Source organism: Dama dama, chromosome 15, assembly GCF_033118175.1.
Source record: "Dama dama isolate Ldn47 chromosome 15, ASM3311817v1, whole genome shotgun sequence".
Lineage (NCBI taxonomy): Eukaryota > Metazoa > Chordata > Mammalia > Artiodactyla > Cervidae > Dama > Dama dama.
The window spans coordinates 14,430,045-14,443,784 of NC_083695.1; the positions used below are offsets into that span (position 1 = coordinate 14,430,045).

Genomic DNA, 13,740 nt, shown 5'->3' on the forward strand with positions numbered 1-13,740 from the left:
ATATTGGTGTTTTTCTTTCTGACTTACTTCACTTTGTATAATAGGCTCCAGTTTCATCCACCTCATTAGAACTGATTCAGATGTGTTCTTTTTAACAGCTGAGTAATATTCCATCAGGTACAGGTAGCACAGCTTTCTTATCCATTCATCTGCTGATGGATATCTAGGTTGCTTCCATGTCCTAGCTATTGTAGACAGTGCTGCGATGAACACTGGGGTACACATGTCTCTTTCAATTCTGGTTTCCTTGGTGTGTATGCCCAGCAGTGGGATTGCTGGGTCATATGGCAGATCTATTTCCAGTTTTTTAAGGAATCGCCACACTGTTCTCCATGGTGGCTATACTAGTTTGCATTCCCACCAAATGTAAGAGGGTTCCCTTTTCTCCACACCCTCTCCAGCATTTATTGTTTGTAGACTTTTTGATAGCAATCATTCTGACCAGTGTGAGAGGGTACCTCGTTGAGGTTTTGATTTGCATTTCCCTGATAATGAGTGATGTTGAGCATCTTTTCATGTTTGTTAGCCATCTGTATGTCTTCTTCGGAGAAATGTCTGTTTAGCTTTTGGCCCATTTTTTTATTTGGTCATTTATTTTTCTGGTATTGAGTTACATGAGCTGCTTGTATATTTTTGAGACTAATTCTTTGTCAGTTGCTTCATTTGCTATTATTTTCTCCCATTTTGAAGGCTGTCCTTTCACCATGCTTATAGTTTCCTTCGTTGTGCAAAAGCTTTTAAGTTTAATTAGGTCCCATTTGTTTATTTTTGCTTTTATTTCCATTACTCTGGGAGGGGAGTCATAGAGGATCCTGCTGTGATTTATGTCAGAGAGTGTTTTGCCTAAGTTTTCCTCTAGTAGTTTTATAGTTTATGATCTTACATTTAGATCTTTAATCTATTTTGAGTTTATTTTTGTGTATGGTGTTAGAAAGTGTTCTAGTTTCATTCTTTTACAGTTGGTTGACCAGTTCTCCCAGCATCACTTCTTAGAGATTGTCTTTTCTACATTGTATATTCTTGCCTCCTTTGTCAAAGATAAGGTGTCCATAGGTGTGTGGATTCATCTCTGGGCTTTCTATTTTGTTCCACTGATCTATATTTCTGTCTTTGTTCCAGTACCATACTGTCTTGATGACTATAGCTTTGAGGTATAGTCTGAAGTCAGGCAGGTTGATTCCTCCAGTTCCATTCTTCTTTCTCAAGATTGCTTTGGCTATTCGAGGTTTTTTGTATTTCCATACATATTGTGAAATTATTTGTTCTAGTTCTGTGAAAAATATCATTGGTAGCTTGATAGGGATTGCATTGAATCTATAGATTGCTTTGGGTCATATACTCATTTTCACTGTATTGATTCTTCCAATCCATGAACATGGTGTATTTCTCCATCTATTTGTGTCTTCTTTGATTTCTTTCACCAGTGTTTTATAGTTTTCTATATATAGGTCTTTTGTTTCTTTAGGTAGATATATTCCTAAGTATTTTATTCTTTTCACCGCAATAGTGAATGGAATTGTTTCCTTAATTTCTCTTTTTGTTTTCTCATTGTTAGTGTATAGGAATGCAAGGGATTTCTGTGTGTTAATTTTATATCCTGCAACTTTACTATATTCATTGATTAGCTCTAGTAATTTTCTGTTGGAGTCTTTAGGGTTTTCTATGTAAAGGATCATGTCATCTGCAAACAGTGAGAGTTTTACTTCTTCTTTTCCAATCTGGATTCCTCTTATTTCTTTCTCTTGTCTGATCACTGTGGCTAAAATTTCCAAAACTATGTTGAATAGTAGTGGTGAGAGTGGGTACCCTTGTCTTGTTTCTGACTTTAGGGGAAATGGTTTCAATTTTTCATCATTGAGGATAATGTTTGCTGTGGGTTTATCATATATGGCTTTTATTATGTTGAGGTATGTTCCTTCTATGCCTGCTTTCTGGAGGTTTTTTTTTTTTCCACAAATGGATGTTGACTTTTGTCAAAGGCTTTTTCTGCATCTATTGAGATAATCATATGGTTTTTATCTTTCAATTTGTTAATGTGGTATATCACATTGATTGATTTGTGGATATTGAAGAATCCTTGAATCCCTGGGATAAAGTCCACTTGGTCATGATGCATGATCTTTTTAATATGTTGTTGGATTCTGTTTGCTAGAATTGTGTTGAGGATTTTTGCATGTATGTTCTTCAGTGATATTGGCCTGTTGTTTTCTTTTTTTGTAGCATCTTTGTCTGGCTTTGGTAGTAGGGTGATGGTGGCCTCATAGAATGAGTTTGGCAGTTTACCTTCCTCTGCAATTTTCAGGAGGGGTTTGAGTAAGATAGGTGTTAGCTCTTCTCTTAGTTTTTGGTAGAATTCACCTGTGAAGCCATCTGGTCCTGGACTTTTGTTTGTTGGAAGATTTTTGATTACAGTTTTGATTTCTAAGCTTGTGATGGGTCTGTAAAGATTTTCTATTTCTTCCTGATTCAGTTTTGGAAGGTTATTCTTTTCTAAGAATTTGTCCATTTCTTCCAAGTTGTCCATTTTATATGCATATAGTTGCTGATAGTCATCTCTTATGATCATTTGTATTTATGCATTGTCTGTTGTGATGTCTCCATTTTCATTTCTAATTTTGTTGATTTGATTCTTCTTCCATTGTTTCTTGGTGAGTCTCGCTAATGGTTTGTCTATTTTATTTATTGTCTCAAAGAACCAGATTTTAGTTTTGTTGATTTTTGCCGTACTCTCCTTTGTTTCTTTTTCATTTATTTCTGCCCTAATTTTTATGATTTCTTTTCTTCTTCTAACCCTGGGGTTCTTCATTTCTTCTTTTTTTAGTTGCTTTAGATGTAAAGTTAGGTTATTTATTTGATGTTTCTGTTGTTTCTTGAGGTAAAGCTTGTGTTCCTATGAACCTTCCCCTTAGTACTGCTTTTACTGAATCCCATAGGTTTTGGGTTGTTGTGTTTTCATTTTCCTTTGTTCCTATGCATATTTTGATTTCTTTATTATTTCTTCTGTGATTTGTTGGTTATTCAGAAGCGTGTTTTTTAGCCTCCATATGTTTGTATTTTTAATATTTTTTTTCCAGTATTGACATCTAATCTTACTGCATTGTGATCAGAAAAGATGCTTGAAATGATTTCAGTTTCTTTGAATTTACCAAGGCTAGATTTATGGCCCAGGATGTGATCTATCCTGGAGAATGTTCCATGTGCACTTGAGAAAAAGGTAAAATTCTTTGTTATAGGGTGAAATGTCCTATAGATATCAATTAGGTTTAATGGTCCTGTGTATCATTTAAAGTTTTTGTTTGCTTGTTAATTTTCTGTTTGGTTGATCTGTCCATAGGTGTGAGTGGGGCATTAAAGTCTCCTACTATTATTGTGTTACTATTAATTTCCCCTCTCATACTTGTTAGCATTTGCCTTACATATTGCAGAGCCTATGTTGGGTGCATATATATTTATAATTGTTATATCTTCTTCTTGGATTGATCCTTTGATAATTTTGTAGTGTCTGTCTTTGTCTCTTTTCATGGCCTTTATTTCAAAGTCTATTTTATGTGATATGAATATTGCTACTCCTCCCCTCTTTTGGTCTCCATTTGCTTGTAATATCTTCTTACCGCCCTTCACTTTCAGTCTGTATGTGTCCCTTGGCTTGAGATGGTCTCTTGTAGAGAGCATATTACAGGGGTCTGGTTTTTGTATCCATTCAGCCAGTCATTGTCTTTTTTGGAGGGTGTTCAACCCATTTACATTTAAGGTAATTATTGATAAGTATGATTCCATTGCCATTTACTTTGTTGTTTTGGGTTCGAGTTTATACACCCTTTCTGTGTTTCCTGTCTAGAGAAGATCCTTTAGCATTTGTTGAGCTGGTTTGGTGGTGCTGAATCCTCTCAGCTTTTGCTTGTCTGTGAAGCTTTTGATTTCTCCTTCATATTTGAATGAGATCCTTGCTGGGTACAGTAATCTGGGTTGTAGGTTTTTCTCTTTCATCACTTTCAGTATGTCCTGCCATTCCCTTCTGGCCTGAAGAATTTCTGTTGATCTTTGTTAATTTGATTAATATGTGTCTTGGGGTGTTTTGCCTTGGGTTTATCTTGTTTGGGACTCTCTGGGTTTCTTGGATTTGGGTGGCTATTTCCTTTCCCATTTTAGGGAAGTTTTCAACTATTATCTCCTCATGTATTTTCTCATGGCCTTTCTTTTTGTCGTCTTCTTCTGGGACTCCTATGATTCGAAAGTTGGGGCGTTTAACATTGTCACAGAGGTCTCTGAGGTTGTCCTCACTTCTTTTCATTCTTTCTTCTTTTTCCCTCTCTGCTTCACTTATTTCCACCATTCTATCTTCCACCTCACTTATCCTCTCTTCTGTCTCAGCTGTTCTACTGTTGGTTCCCTCCAGAGTGCTTTTGATCTCAGTTATTGCATTATTCATGATTGACTGACTCTTCTTCATTTCTTCTAGGTCCTTGTTAAATATTTCTTGCATCTTCTCAGTCCTTGTCTCCAAACTATTTATCTGTAACTCCATTTTATTTTCAAGATTTTGGATCATCTTTACTATCATTATTCTGAATTCTTTTTCAGGTAGACTCCCTATCTCCTCCTCTTTTGATTGGTTTGGTGGGCATTTATAATATTCCTTTACCTGCTGAATATTTCTCTGCCTTTTCATTTTGTTTAGATTGCTGTGTTTGGGGTGGCCTTTCTGTAGGCTGGAAATTTGTGGTTCCTTTTTATTTTGGAGGTTGCCCCCTGTGGATGGGGTTGGACTAGTGGCTTGTCAAGGTTTCCTGGTTAGGGAAGCTTGCATCTGTGTTATGGTTGGTGAAGTTGGGTCTGTTCTCTCTCGAGAGAGCAATGAAGTGTCCAGTAGTGAGTTTTGGGGTGTCTGTGGGTTTGGCATGACTTTGGGCACCCTGTATTTAATGTTCAGGACTGTGTTCCTGCATTGCTGGAGAATTAGCATTGTATGTCTTGCTCTGGAACTTGTTGGCTCTTGGATGGAGCTTGGTTTCAGTGTAGGTATGGAGGCTTTTGGAATCAGGAGTTTCCTAGTGTTCTCAAGTTTTAGATTTAAGCCTCCTGCCTCTGGCTTTCAGTCTTATTCTTACAGTAGCCTGAACACTTCTCCATCCACACAGCACTGATGATAAAACATCTGGGTTAATGGTGAAAAGATTCTCCACAGTGAGAGACGCCCAGAGAGGTTGACAGAGTTACATGGAGAAGAGAAGAAGGAGGAGGGAGATAGAGGTGACCAGGAGAAGAGGGGGAGTCAAAAGGGTAGACAGCAATCTAGCCAGTAATCAATTCCCTATGTGCTCACCACATCTGGAACACCCAGAGAGGTTCACGGAGTTACATAGAGAAGAGAAGAGGGACGAAGGAGATAGAGGTGACCAGGAGGAGAAGAGGGGAAGTCAAAAGGAGAGAGACAGATCCAGCCAGTAATCAGTTCCCTAAGTGTTCTCCACAGCTGAGAACAGCTAGAGAGGTTCACAGAGTGAAGTAGAGAAGGGAAGGGGGAGGGAGGAGATAGAGGTGACCTGGGGGAGAAAAGGGAAAGTCAAAAGGGGAGAGAGCAATCAAGCTAGTAATCACACCCCTAAGAAAAAATGGATACTGAAGATTCGATTCTTAAAGGTACAAAATTGATAACAAATACCAAAAAGCAAAGATTAAAAACCTAGAGTAGAGGTTACATTCTTTAAAATACAATGTTAAAAATACAAAACAAAATCAATCATAAAAATTATAAAAAGTATATATATGAAAGTTGCTTTAAAAATAGGGTCTTTTAATAGTAGGTTATAAAAATGAAAATTAAAGGACTAATAAAGAACTTAAAAAATTAAAAAGTGATAATAATAAAAATATATCTAGGAATTTCTCTGGAGCTGTTGTGGGCAGTGTGGGGTCAGTTCACTTTCAGATAGTTTCTTGTCCCACCTTGAGAAGACTCAAGGTCTATAGGCCCCCTCAGTGCTTAGTCAGTGTTAACTACAGGGTTTTAATCTGTTGCACCTGTCACTTCCAGAGTGGTTCCCTGTTCTTTGTTTATTTTGGCTTCTTCTACAAGTCTCTTCAGTGTCTAATTTCTGCCCTGACACAAGGGGGCAAAGATGGTCACTTACTGAGGCTCACGTGTTCAGTTGTGTTGTGGGGAGGGAGGGACGCTGCAAACAAATATTGCTGGCACGTGTGGGGAGTGCTTGCAGTGTATGGATCACACTGGGCTTGCCCCTGCTCACGGTGTGTGTGGTTTCCCGGTCTACACTGCTCAGGCTCCAGGGTGCTCGGCAGGGGCACTGTCCAAAGCGGATGCTGCGTTTTGTGCCCTTGCCAGGTCCAAGCAGCTCAGGCAACCAGGTGCGTGGGGAGCGCACTGTCCCAGGTGGGCCGTGCGTTTTACTCACCTTCCCGGTCCCAGCCTCTTGGTTTCCTGGGTGCACTGTGGGAGCACCGTCTCAGGTGTGCCGTGTGTCTCCTCTGGGGAGCTGATCTCAGGCTGCAACCCTCCTGGTGGATGTCAACCATCCAGGAGCCCAGGAAGACTTGTTTAGCAACTGGAAGCCTGCTCACAGTTTGGTGGAGGACGCTGGTCTCTGGGGATAAGATTGGAGTAACCCCTTGCCTTCTGGCTCTGGCTGTCCCCCACCTGCCTCTCTGCCTCCAGTGGCTGGGGAGGGGCCTGTATGCAGCCGGCCAGCTCTCCTTTGGTATTCGCTCAACCCTTTGTTCTCTGAGAGGGCCAGGCTGTGCATTAGGTTAGAGCCTTTTGCGGGAAAGTTCTTTTTCTTTCTTTCTCCCTGGCTATCCCGCAGTCTGGGTTGCTATCTCACTTTAGCTCCCTCAGATTGTCCTCAGGGCATTCAGGCCGGGTCCTTATACTAAGCATGCAACCCGCGCCTTCCTGTCCAGCCCCTCCTCGCTGGTGGCCAATGCAAGCATCTGGGCTACTTCCCTTCTGGGAGTTGCCGTTAGGTGCGTATTCTGTGGGTTGTTTTGTTTTTTTTCCTGCCGGTTATGTTGCCCTCTGAGATTCTAAAACTCCCCACAGACCTGCTGGTGAGAGGGTTTCCTGCTGTTTGGAAACTTCTCCTCCTTCATGACTCCCTCCCCAGAGCGGGTCTCTATCCCTAACTCTTTTGTCTCTCTTTTTGTCTTTTATATTTTGTCCTACCTCCTTTCAAAGAGAATGGGCTGCCTTTCTGGGTGCCTGGTGTCCTCTGCCAGCGTTCAGAAGTTGTTCTGTGAAAGTTGCTCAGCATTCAAGTGATCTTTTGATGAATTTGTGGGGGAGAAAGTGGTCTCCCCGTCCTATTCCTCCGCTGTCTTGGTTTTTAAACATTTGTATTTACCACAGGATTGACTCTGTGGTGGATCAGGCTATAACTTCCACGTTTGTAGTCATATGGTTCAGTATGAAGGAGAAAGGTTTTAAAACATGTTTTGTTAAATACATGTTTTGAAAATTATTTATCTGGACTCCATCATTTTAAAGAACACTCTGTCACTTTTATTTTCATTCTTATAATTTACTGTAATTTGTCCCTGGTTACTTTGGTGAGTGGTTGAACTATGACTAGCTCTTGTAGGAATCAGTATCTTAACTTCTAGACATCTGAATTGAAGCACATATGTTTTGAGGTTATTTTATTTTTTTGACCTGATGTTTAGTAAATTTGTGCTACTTTTTGTGTATTCTATTTTAGAAGGCAAAACAGTTGATTCCCCCACCCCCTCAACCCTCCAACTATGCTTAATTCGAGAGTATTGTTGTGAAAGTAGCAGTGGTACTGACATTACTACCGCATCACAGCATTCTGAGTTTAGAAGAGATGCTGCCAGGACATCTATAGATTTCACAATAAGCCCCAGACATGAAGCTCATTGAGGTTTAGAAAAATCAACTTTTCCAAGCTCATTTGTGCCAGTCACGCTTTTGAAGTCAATGACATACTGTCTTCTCTGCAGTTTGTTTCTGCTCACTTAAGGATTTTGCTGTATCAGGGCCTGTTTTACTTTGACAACTGGTACTTCTTCTCACCCCTTTGGCAAACAGTGTGGGTGATGCAGAATTGGTTGCAAATGTTGTGATGGCCTTTTATTAAAACGGATGACTTAGCCTAGCCTTTTCGTCATGGTTTTCTTCTCTCTCTGGTGGATTTGCCCTGAGTGGTAATAAGTTCTGTGGACACGACTCACATTTCCGTGTCCTCCCTTTTGAGTCTCGAAAGCCAGGAGGAGTGTAGAACCTGAGGACCCCGAGAACAGCAGCCAGCCAGGGGCTGAGAGGGATTTTCCTACCGGTTTGTAGTGTGCAAAGCTGTTTCTTTCTGACTCTGTTCGACCTCATGGACTGTCTTCCACCAGGCTCCTCTGCTCTTGAGATTCTCTGGGCAAGAATTCTGGAGTGGGTTGCCATGTCCTCCTCCAGGGGATCTTCCTGACCCAGGGAACGAACCAATGCCTTTTATGTCCATCTGCATTGGCAGGGGGGTTCTTTACCACTAGCACCTCCTGGGAAGCCCCCAGATTTGTACTAGCCTTTGGCAATCTGAAAGGTGGTTTATTTCCTTTCTATTATCTTTATTGTCTAGCTGAGGGGTTGGCCAGAGAGAAGGCCTTAGTAAGTGCTTTACAGCCTCTGTCATGAACCCAGCCATGCCGTAGTCATGTGGGCATCACAGACAATATGCATGGAATAGGTTTGGCTGTTATTTCTTAACAAGACTTCATTTACAAACACTGGCTGCAGTTAGCTGGCCCCAGGTCTATACTTAGGTAATACATAAAAGGTGAATTTATTGTGTCAGTTTGACTTTTCTTCCCATCTGTAACCATGTGTGGTCATCAGCCAGTCATATAATAAAATACTGTATATAATAAAAACTGAATTACTTTCCCGAAAAATACAGGTCCTGTCCCTATGCTGTGTTGCTCACTGTCCAAGGGGCTGCCAGGTGGGCAGGCACAGTGGCGCAGTGTTTTATGGGGGACAGAGAATTGAGTGGTCAGTGTGACTGCAGCATAATGTCCAGTGTGAGGGACAGGGGTGGGAGAGGCATCTGTAAAGAGTGTGGCTGGTACCCAGAGCAGTTGATGGAGTCTTCTGGTATATGGATTTAGGAATTGGAACTCAATCCTGAAAGCATGGGGAACCACTGGAGGGTTTTAGGCAGAGGAGAGAGCATTCCAGGTGCTTGTGGAGTCTTGACCTAGGGTTGTTCTGTGGCTCTGACTTGGAGGCTGGAAGATTCTGAGGAAGATGGTGTGGGAATCCAAGAGTGTGGCGGTGCTGTCCTTAGCTATGGAAGCAGTGCTGGGGATGATGAAGCGGCAGATGGTACTGGTAGACTGCTGCTGCTGCTAAGTCACTGCAGTCATGTCCAACTCTGTGCGACCCCATAGACGGAAGCCCACCAGGCTCCCCCGTCCCTGGGATTCTCCAGGCAAGAACACTGGAGTGGGTTGCCATTTCCTTCTCCAGTGCATGAAAGTGAAAAGTGAAAGTGAAGTCGCTCAGTCATGTCCGACTCTAAATGACCCCATGGACTGCAGCCTACCAGGCTCCTCCGTCTGTGGGATTTCCTAGGGAAGAGGACTGGAGTGGGGTGCCATTGCCTTCTGGTGCTTAAATGTGAGCAGGCATTGCAACCACCTGGAGGACTTGTGAGCATAATTGTTGTTCAGTTTAGGTCTTATGGAATTTGAGGATAATATACTGAAAAATACACAAAAGTAATTGATTATTTGTGCCTAGGGGTCAGGAGACAGAGCCTAGGGGGAGAGAGATGGAGTCTTTGATTATTCAGGTGATCCCTGAAGCTGTTATGCATTGAAGAGTGCCCACAGGATGAGAATCAAGCAGGGCCTGACATGCAGATAAATGTTTATGCAATGTGCAGGGGAAAGCTGCATGGGACAGGTGAAGAGCAGTTAGAGAGGTGGGGCAGAGAGACAGATAAAAGACAGATGGAGGAGTAAGTGACACCAAACAATGCTAAGAAGTCAAGGAAGAGTGAGACTGAAAAGTAGCCATTGAATTTGCCAAAGTTATTGTTAGTAACCTTGCAGATGTAGAGGGCAGTCTGGGTTGGATGTATGTGTGTTTTTTGTGGGGGATGCTGGCCAGGTCTCTGCATGCTAAAGTTGGATGAAGAGTCAGGGCGAGCTGGGGAGACAGGAGGGGGTCAGCAGGAGTGTGATGAGCACCAGAGGCCTTGTGTCAGGGTTGTTATGAGAGGGGAAGGAGAAATAACTTTTTTTTTAAAAAAAAAAGCTTGGGCATGTTTAGAGCATGTGCAGATGCTGACAGGAGGGACCCTATAGAGAAGGAGAATTGATGGATGGAGTCTGGTCCTGAGAGTGTCAGAGGGATAGGATGTGTAGCTCAGCTCAGGGTTGGCCTGGTCCACGAGTAGCAACACCTGTGTGTGAGAAGAGGCTGGGAAAGGGGGATGCAGTGCGGGTGGGCTTTCTTTGTAGGTGGCTAACGGAAAGGCGAGGGAGTGCTGGCAGCGTCTGTGTTTGCTGTGCGTGAGGAGACTTGGACCTCTGCGCTGAGTGAGTAGGGGTGTGTAAGGCCAAATGTTTGAAAATAGTGTGGAAATGTTTCATGTGGATGCATAGAACCATCACTGAGGACTGGCGGGAGGAAAAGGGGTGCTTCTGGAGGCTGGTGGGGGTACAGGGTGGGGATAATGTTGACTCTGCCCCAGCTCTGGGTGCAGCAAAGGTGAAAGAGTGCACAGCTCTCTGGCTGGTGCTTTGCTGGAGGGGTGATACATCTGAAGGTCAGTGAGGATGGGAGCTGGGAGTGAAGCTGGCAGGTGAGGTCACTCGAGCTCAGAAAGGAGGAGTGCCTTACCTGCAGCTGAAGTACTTTGGGCAGCCAGAAATCTGTCTCCCGACAGTCAGGTCGGTTGCTTTTCTCCACACCACCCTGCCTTCGTGAGAAGAAGAAGTTCTGACCGAAACAGATTCTCAGTTTCCCTGTGTTCTTGGTGGTTAATAGTCCCAGCACATTCATTAATGAGGTTGGGTATGAGTGTTTTCTTTAACAAAGTAATCCTGTGACTTCTGTGAATGTTCTGTAAAGAATCTTAGATATTTTGAAAGCTGTTTGAGAAAGATGTTGGGGATCCTTGTAGTAAATACTAGGGATTCAAAGATCGAAGACAGACGAGGAAGAGGGGAGCAAGTATTAGTAGCCTGAGAAATCTGTGTGAACAATAAGAACCCCAAGATGTACTTTAAATACTGCCCTCAGAGGAGGACTTTAAAAATGAGAATTTTTCGATGATGTTTCATATAAAAATGCTGGTGTCACCAGTTCACTTGGAACAATTGCCTGAAAGGTACTTTTGATCAGAGACTGAAGGGATGGGCTAAGGGTGCTGCTCAGAAATGTGTTGGCATGTCAGGATACCTGTGAGTTTAGAGAGACCACACTTGAGCCTGCAGGTAGGAGTAAGGTGCTTTGGTGTCATCACCATTGTTTTCAAAGGCTAAACTTCTTGAGGCACCGGATGGTCCGCATTGAAGGTCTTACTGATCCTGTCAGGGACATGAGAATAGGCTAGCCTTGAAAGCAAAGTCAAAATATAACTGAAATTAGGGATTGGCGTGAATGGAGTCTGAAAATGACCTCATTTTGTAGTAAATATTGGTTGTATGTTGTCTGTATATCTATTGAAGGTGGATGGGGAAGAGGGCAGTTAGACACATGGAGTCCTCCAGTCACAGGACACAGTGGAGAAAACCTTTCTTTCTCGTTTCCTATTACAAATGCAGCCAATATTTACTAAAATGGGAGGGGAGCTTCAGATTCCAAATAAATGGCAGTAGAAGCCAAGGCAAGATCCGAGGAGAAATCCTGCATGACTTAACTTAGATGCCAACCTTAACTTAACACTTTGCAAACAGGAGCTGTCCAGGAGACAGGCTCTGTGATTTCTGTACCTAGTGGCAGAGGGTCTTTGAGGGGCCCTGTTGGTACATCCACTACCCTCCTGCCCAGGTGCCAGTTACAAAACTGAAATACAGTGGTCTTCATGTGCTGACTGATTTCACAGTATTTGGGAAAAGTATGTGCTGAAGTTTGCTATCTAATAAGAAAAAATTTACTTTCACAGAGGCTATATTGACTTGATTTAAAAACCTGCCAATTTATTGGGTGCTCATTTGATAGTGTAATTTCAGTTGGCAACTGTAATAGGCACGTCCTTTAAAGTGGTATCATGGGGACTTCCCTGGTGGTCCAGTGGCTAGGACCCTGTGCTTCCACTGCATGGGGCCTGGTTAGGGAACTGAGATCCCACACACAGTGCAGCATGGCCAAAAAAAGAAGAATTGTATCCTGACAAAGCAGAAGTTTGAGACTCGCTGTGGGTACTGGCAGTGAGGGCCTACAGGTGGATGATGCTTTCCTCAGTGTAAGCATGGGAGGGATGATTAGGTCCATGGCAAATGCAGGTTGAGTGAGTTCACATGGTCTGGTTGGTTGCCCCAGGCCAGGGGTTAGGAATGAGGAGATTCAGGGAACTGGGACTTATTTCTTGTTCTTGATGCCATGAGACACATCCTGTAGATGATCTGTGGCTTTGAGGATTATGGAGGATTATGAGGATTATGGAAAAACTAAGTTGTTTCCAGACTTCACCACTTCTCTGTTTTGCAGAATAAATAAATAAGTACATCAACAGCAGTTAAGGGGGAAACTGAAAGTGGTCTCAAGTCCCCTATCTTTGTCATCAGGGAGCTTTTTTCCCATTAAAAAAAAAAAGTGTTTATTTTTACAGTACCTCCCCCAAAGCAGACCTTGCCCAAAAAGGGAAAGTGGAAGTATTAGTCACTTAGTCATGTCTGGTTCTTTGTGACCCATGGACTGTATGTAGCCCACCAGGCTCCTCTGGCCATGGTATTCTCCAGGCAAAAATACTGGAGTGGGTTGTTATTCCCTTCTCCAGGGAATCTTCCCCTGGAATCAAACCTGTGTTTCCCGGGTTGCAGACAGATTCTTTACCGTCTGAGCCACCAAGTAGGCCTCAATGAATTACGTTTTTACAGCAACATCATTAACAGCAAAAACCTATGAAAAGCAGCCAGCATGTTGAAGGGCCAACCACTCTGCTCAGTGTTTAACAGGGATCACTTAAATTGATTAAATTTAAACCATTTATCTAATCCTACCTCCATTTTATGATGTGAAGACTGAAACTTAGTCACTTGCTAAGTCACATAGTTTTGTGGGCAGCAGGTGGAATCCAAACCCAGGAAAGCTGACTCCACATCTTTTGCCTTGTCTTCACCTCCCACAGCTGACCTGTTGCCAAAGCTGTTGGTTCAGAGACACTGCTGCCCCTCACACAGGCAGGGGCAAAGGCCTCCAACCCCTGCCCCCTCCGCAGTAGAGCATCCCCCCGTAAGTTATGGGTGGCCATCACCCTGCAGCCATGGTTCTCTCTGTGGAGCATGTGGTTCTGAAGTGTTTACTACGGAACAAAATCATCTGTAAGTGGACCCACACCATTCCGACCCAAGTTGTTCAAGAGTCAGCTTTCTTTCTAGAAACTCGGGCCTTGTTTCTCTTCCTTGTCATCGCTCTGGTGCAGCTCACTTCAGCCTCTTACTTGGTTTCTGTGGTCCCCTTCCCCTCAGCTCCTTCCCCACAGATGAGCGATCCTGTCACACCTCCTGAAGCTGCTCACCCTCACCTGAGGTGGCACCAGAGCCCTC

At 43.0% G+C, this 13,740-nt stretch overlaps 1 protein-coding gene across 1 annotated transcript in view; it reads left to right on the forward strand.

Annotated features, from left to right (window-relative positions):
* FMN2 (formin 2) overlaps positions 1-13,740 on the forward strand; it is a 346,102-nt gene that overhangs the window by 50,034 nt on the left and 282,328 nt on the right. The gene's annotated exons all lie outside the window — the stretch shown is intronic.